This window comes from Camelina sativa, chromosome 1, assembly GCF_030686135.1.
Source record: "Camelina sativa cultivar CO46 ecotype springtype chromosome 1, ASM3068613v1".
Taxonomy (NCBI): domain Eukaryota; kingdom Viridiplantae; phylum Streptophyta; class Magnoliopsida; order Brassicales; family Brassicaceae; genus Camelina; species Camelina sativa.
In genome coordinates, this window is record NC_141880.1 from 26,410,279 (window position 1) to 26,416,231 (window position 5,953).

The window sequence follows — 5,953 nt, forward strand, 5'->3', positions numbered from 1 at the left end:
AGACAACGACTGACATTTCTGCTCATAGTGGTTAACACATGGTTTCAAACTCTGGTGATTCACGATGGGTTGCTGACTAACGATGGTGATCGAGGATGACGAACAACAAATCCCCGTGACCTCTTGCTCTCCTTCTCAACGATGGCAATGACAACAACATGAGAAAGACGGTGACGATGGTGAACTACGACGTTGAGAGAGACTTAGGATTAGGGTTCACAAATTCTCTTCTTTCGACAAAACAAGTACGACGATATGAGTGCATCCACACTTACACCATAAACCCTTTGTCGTTTTAACTTTGGTTAACTTGGGCTATTAATGGGCTAAAACTTCAAATAGCCCACTAATTAAAAATGGGGATGTTACACATCGCAAGCTACCAAAATCGGTGTGACTAAACCTCCTATAGAGATCTCTCCAGCTCCTTCCCGCCTCTCTGTTTTCATTGCCCAGGATTTCAGATACAAGAACTGATCAAGCAGCACAAAAACCAAACTAGTGTCCGCAACATCCCCTACTAGTGGTCTACCATCTCTAGTATTATCCAAAATCCCACAAAAGGCTATATCTAGCAGTTGGAGCTCATGATCATTCACATTCCTAGTTTCCTTCCTAGCAAATAAATTGCAGGCTAGGGACTTGTGGAAATACCTCAAAACAAGGCTCCTAATTTGAGCAGATTTGGAGCTTGTAGATTTGTAGGGAAGCTTATCTCCTATTGTCAGCCATAGGGATCTCATCTCCTCCTTGCTTACCTCCATGTTTTCTCCACTACCAGCCTTGAAACCATACAGCTCCACCATCTCCCTGAAAGTGAGTCGGTATTCCTTGTTGTGCACGGAGAAGGTGATGAACCCAATCCCCCCATCGGGTAGCAGGGTCGGGTGGTCTTCAAAATAATGTAACTGCAGCGTGGAAAGGAAGTGAACCGTCTCCTCCTCGTATGCTTCGAGGTTGGCTCGCATCATCTAGCCCAGGTAGCACATGTCAAAGAGAAACTCGACGTCTCTAGCGATTCCCAACTGTTTCATCGTTTTGCGGTGGGTGTAGCGGGTCCCAACAAAGCTCATCTTGTGGAGGACCTTGAAGAGCTTGGCCGGACTCTCAACCTCTCTTTGCTTCAGCCTCCTCAATGCCAACCGGGTGCGTTCTCTCTGCTCCTCTTCATTGTCATGACTCTCACCCTCCGTGTCTCGATCTTCTTATTCCGCCGCCCTCTCAGCTACCTCCTTAGCTTTTTCAGAAGCTGGTCTCTTCTCTCTTGCAACCGCGGCTCTTCTCCTCAACCGTGAGGTTTGGTTCTCCTCCATCGGTGTCTGAGTCAACCTTCATAGGGTCTATGACAGTTTGCTCGGACGTAGAAAGGTCCCTATGTCGGGGATATCTCCGGACAGCACTCGCCACTGGGCTTGGTGAGCGAACTCGGGGGTCTACACGATCAGGTGCTCGAGCACCGGCTTGGGTGAAGGATCGGGTTGGGGAATGGAAACGTCCACTCAGCAGTTGAGAATGTGAAGCGTCTCCTCCTCCTTGGGAATCGCGAGCATCCATGCCGTCACCTCCGGTTCTAGCAGCGGCAGAGGTATACTTAGATCCCTTCTTTTGATATGTCCTTATCTTTGGAGCCATTGGTGAATCTTTGCAATGAAGAAAAAGATACTAAACCGAGATCAATAGGGTTAGTCCACCAAGATTGAAAAACTCGATTTCTAGGGAGAGAGAAGAAGTTTGGAATACAAAGAGTTTTAGAGTTTAGAGAAAACTTATGGATTTATGAAGTTGGGGAGTTGAGGCTCCTTAAATAGAGAGGGTTGGCTTGGGCTTCACCGAGAGTGGGCTAGGGTTTGTGGAATTCGGACTCCACTCGCCATCCGAGTGGGTACACGATCAGGCGCGTCGGGTACGGATTCAGGTATAGCCTCGAGTTCCCCAAATTTTTCTTTTTCCTTTTTTTTTTTTTGAAACTCATGGAAACATAAAAATATTGTAAAATCCGAATTAAACAAAACAAAAAAAAATAAAATAAAATAAAAGTAAAAGAAAGTAAAATATACCTTTGGGACTTCCTCCCAAGTGAGCTTGTTTTAAGTCACTAAGATTGACTCTTCACGCTCTTCAAGCATGATTTTTGGGAGGGAGAAGTTTTGGAATCCTCTCCACTGTAGCAGACTGATTAAATGGATTTTTCGGTTATTGTCCTGGTTCCACAACAAATGTAGTATGAACTTCCTGGTGATGTTTGATTTCTCTTGGCTTCGTATGGGTGGAGAAAACTTGACCATCAATGGTTGGCCTTTTAATCACCTTCTTGATGTCAAGTTCCATTTTGAAGTGCTCTCCATGCTCAATGCTGATCTGTCCCTTTTTTACATCAATCACTGCTCCTACTGTTGCCAAGAATGGCCTACCTAGGATCAGTGGATCGTCTGGTTCCTTATCCATGTCCAGGATCATGAAATCGGTAGGAACCTCCACTCTTCCAATCCTGAGAGGCAAGTTTTCCAGGATACCAATGGGGTGTCTGATTGTTCTATCAGCTAGGACCAAATACATACTACTTGGTTTAAAACTGCTGAAACCCATCTTGTTGGCAACTGAAAGTAGCATGATGCTGACCGAAGCACCCAAATCACACAAGCAGTTGTTGAAAATCCGAAGGCCTATTGAACATGGCAAAGTAAAAGAGCCGGGATCCTCTAATTTCTCATCAATTCACAGTTCAGGATCTAAACACACTCCACTCCTCAGAATCGCATTCCTAATCTCTTTAACAGCTTATGATAACTCTCTAATTTACATGTATTAGACACCCATTTTTGTCCATATTTTGCATTATATATACCCTAATCTTAGCATTTTTAGGTCCTTTACTGCAGGAATCTACATTTAGGCCATTTTGGGTGCTCCATTGTTGCATTTGTGCATATTGGATGAAAACAGGTGCTTAAGAGCATAAAATGGGGGAAAACAAGGTCAAACCCGAGCATATACCCGAAGGAGCAGTTGTGCAAGAAGAACAGTCCAAACCTCAACCCGATCAAGGAGGATCTAAGAGCTGGAAGAACAACCCGAAGACCTACCCGAGGAGTTACCCGACTTGAACCTTGTTCACCCCCTCGAGCAGACCCTCGGGCAGGACCAAGCAGCTAGGTTAAAAGGGTTTCCATATATAAACCCCCCTCTTCTTCCTCTCGCCCTAGCACGCCGCAGACACTCAACATAGAGAGCGAGAGCTTCTGAGAGAGATTTTGAGCGACTAAAACACTTTTTCCACTTTGTTAGGATTTGTTTTCATTTCTTTTGCTATTCTTTCTAGTTTTCGATTCTGTACTCTTCTACTTTTATTCTATTTTCAATATAATGCAATTTTCGTTTATTTGTGTTTTTATGTTTTCTGCAATGAAATCTGAGTAGTGAAACAATGTTTCTAGGGATGGGATTGACAAATATGTGTTCTTGAATGGTTAGGATGTCTTAGCTTGATTGTTTATGTTATATAAATTCCTTTCTAGATTGGTGTTCTTAATGCTATTTTCAGACCGAGAGGTTGAGATTAGATCTAGGGTGTTTTGCCATCAAGAGATGTAGTTGAAATGCTTGAAACAATCAATGCTAGAGATTTACTCACTTAGCCTAAGAGATTAAATGTGTAAGGATTTTATTGACAATAATGAATCGGTTTCTATTGCCTGCTTGGTCATGTTTCTCCAACGAGAGTTGGGTAGGGGAGTGATCAAGGTTGATTGTTTCTATCACGAGAGTGTTTTAACAAGATTTTAGAGATTCATTGTCTAGGCAATATTTGCTTGAGGCATGTAGGACATCCATACTAGTCAGGGACACTTATGAGTTGATTACCCCATCCTTAGGAGCTTTCTTATCTTGATCGTTTAGCTTTATTTTATAACTCGACCACTTACCCGAACTACTACTCGATCACCAGCTTCGTGTATACCTTCGAGCTGTTCATCCTTGACTTCCTGACCTGATATCTCCACCCGATCCTGTACTCGAATGCTTGCATCGATTGCTTAAGTCGTGTGGTTCTTGCTTGTTTTTTTTCTTTTTGATTATTTTAGGATTGTTAGATTAAACCCCAACTGTTGCTTGGCTTGACTTGCTTGCTTCTGATCATATATTATCTGCTATCATAACAACCATTTGGATTGATAACCCTTTGTACTACAAATGCATAGGGAATTGATATCCTGGGTGAAAATCCTGTTATCAGCTTCCTTTACTTCAATCTCCAGCTGAGCTGTCTCCTTGATGGTTTCCTCTCGAAGCACGTGTGGTGGCAACATCTTAGGAGGTGGGGCTTTTCGTCTGGACATACGCTCTGCAAGCGCCTCCAATTGGATGTCAAGAGCTGCTCTGAATCTTTCCTCTAATTCCCCTTCCTCAGCTGCCGGCAGTTGAGGTTGATCTATCATCTGGACATCTACCCGATGGATCATCCGATCACCATCATCGGGTGTGTCATCAGGTTCAGCCTCGAGTGGTGCATTGGTTTGCGATTCTCAAACCAGTGCTCGATCATCAGCTCGATCAGCCTCCTCGGGTGAAGGATAGGGTTCATACTCGGAGAAGTAGTAATGGTGCTCATACATCTCACCGTGATCCATATCCTCCCTCTTGAACATCGTTGTACTCAGTGAGGTAGTCATCAACATCTTCAAGAATGATGGCCTGGGCAGTAGCATAGTCTTTTGGGTTCTGAACAACTTTACCTGGAAGCTGGTTAAGTTTTGGAGGTGGTTGGGTGTTGTGTTGGCCTTCTAGGTATCGCAACTTAGTGTTGAGAGAATCATACTTGGCATTCAGGTCATTGTACCCAGAATCGATCTTGTTGCTCATCTCCGCGAATCGTTTTGCATTGTCCATTGCAGCCGATGATTGACTCTGTATCATCTGCTGAATTAGGCCGCGTAAGTTAGCTTCTTGAGATTGGTTATGTGATCCTTGTTGTGGTGGGAATCCAGGTGGTGCAATTGGTTGGTGGTAATGGCAAGAGTACTGCTGCTTAGGAGCAAAGCTTTGATTGTATTGGTTAAAAGGCTTTTGCTGGCCATGGTTTCCTTGGACTGCGGAAGGGTAAATTTGGTCTTGAGGATTTGCAAAATTCGGGTTACGATAGGAGAGATTCGGGTTTGGTTTGTAGTTGTTGTATCCTTTATTGTAACCTCCTTGATTGTTGATGTAGTTAACATCCTCTAGCTGAATACTCTCCCCATCTTGTTGCTGAAACTAGTCTTCCTCCGAGATGGAATGGACATGTTGCTGCTGGTTGAGGATTTTGTCCAATTTGCCATTGAGTGCTTTCATGTCTCTCTTGTATTGACATCATCCTCTCCAGAAGATCGAATTCTACGATCATACTCCTCATTGTAGTTCCCATCAGATTGGACTAAGTTCTCCACTAGATCCCAACCTTCATCAACATCCTTGTTGAGAAAATTACCATTACTAGCGGTGTCTAGCAACATCCTTATCTTAGGGACTACACCTCGGTAAAGTGTACTTAGCAACAAGGCATTGTTGAATCCATGATGCGGGCATCTGCTTGTGTATCCCTTGAAACGTTCCCAAGCTTCACTGAACGTCTCATTGCTCTTTTGAACAAAGCAGGAGATGTCATTTCTCAGCCTTGCAGATCTGGAGTTGGAGAAGAATTTGGCAAGGAACACCTTTTTTTATTCTTCCCAAGTGGTGATGGACTCCTTGGGGAGTGATTTCTCCTAGATGTGTGCTTTGTCACCCAAAGAAAATGGGAAAAGCCGGAGCTTGAATCCATCTTCACTAACTCCATTGATCTTGTTTAGGCTACAAAGCCTATCAAACTCATCCAGATGATCCAATGGGTCCTCCATTGGGAATCCATGAAATTTATTGCTTTGAATCATTTGGATGAGACTACTCCTGATCTCAAAGTTGTTGTTTTAAACAGCAG

General features: G+C 43.6%; 1 non-coding gene across 1 annotated transcript; it reads left to right on the forward strand.

Annotated features, from left to right (window-relative positions):
• The first annotated feature begins 5,544 nt into the window (after positions 1-5,544).
• LOC147950417 (small nucleolar RNA R71) lies at positions 5,545-5,651 on the forward strand. Its single transcript, XR_015565267.1, has one exon. It is a non-coding gene; the product is annotated as a small nucleolar RNA R71 (small nucleolar RNA).
• The last annotated feature ends 302 nt before the right edge of the window (positions 5,652-5,953 follow it).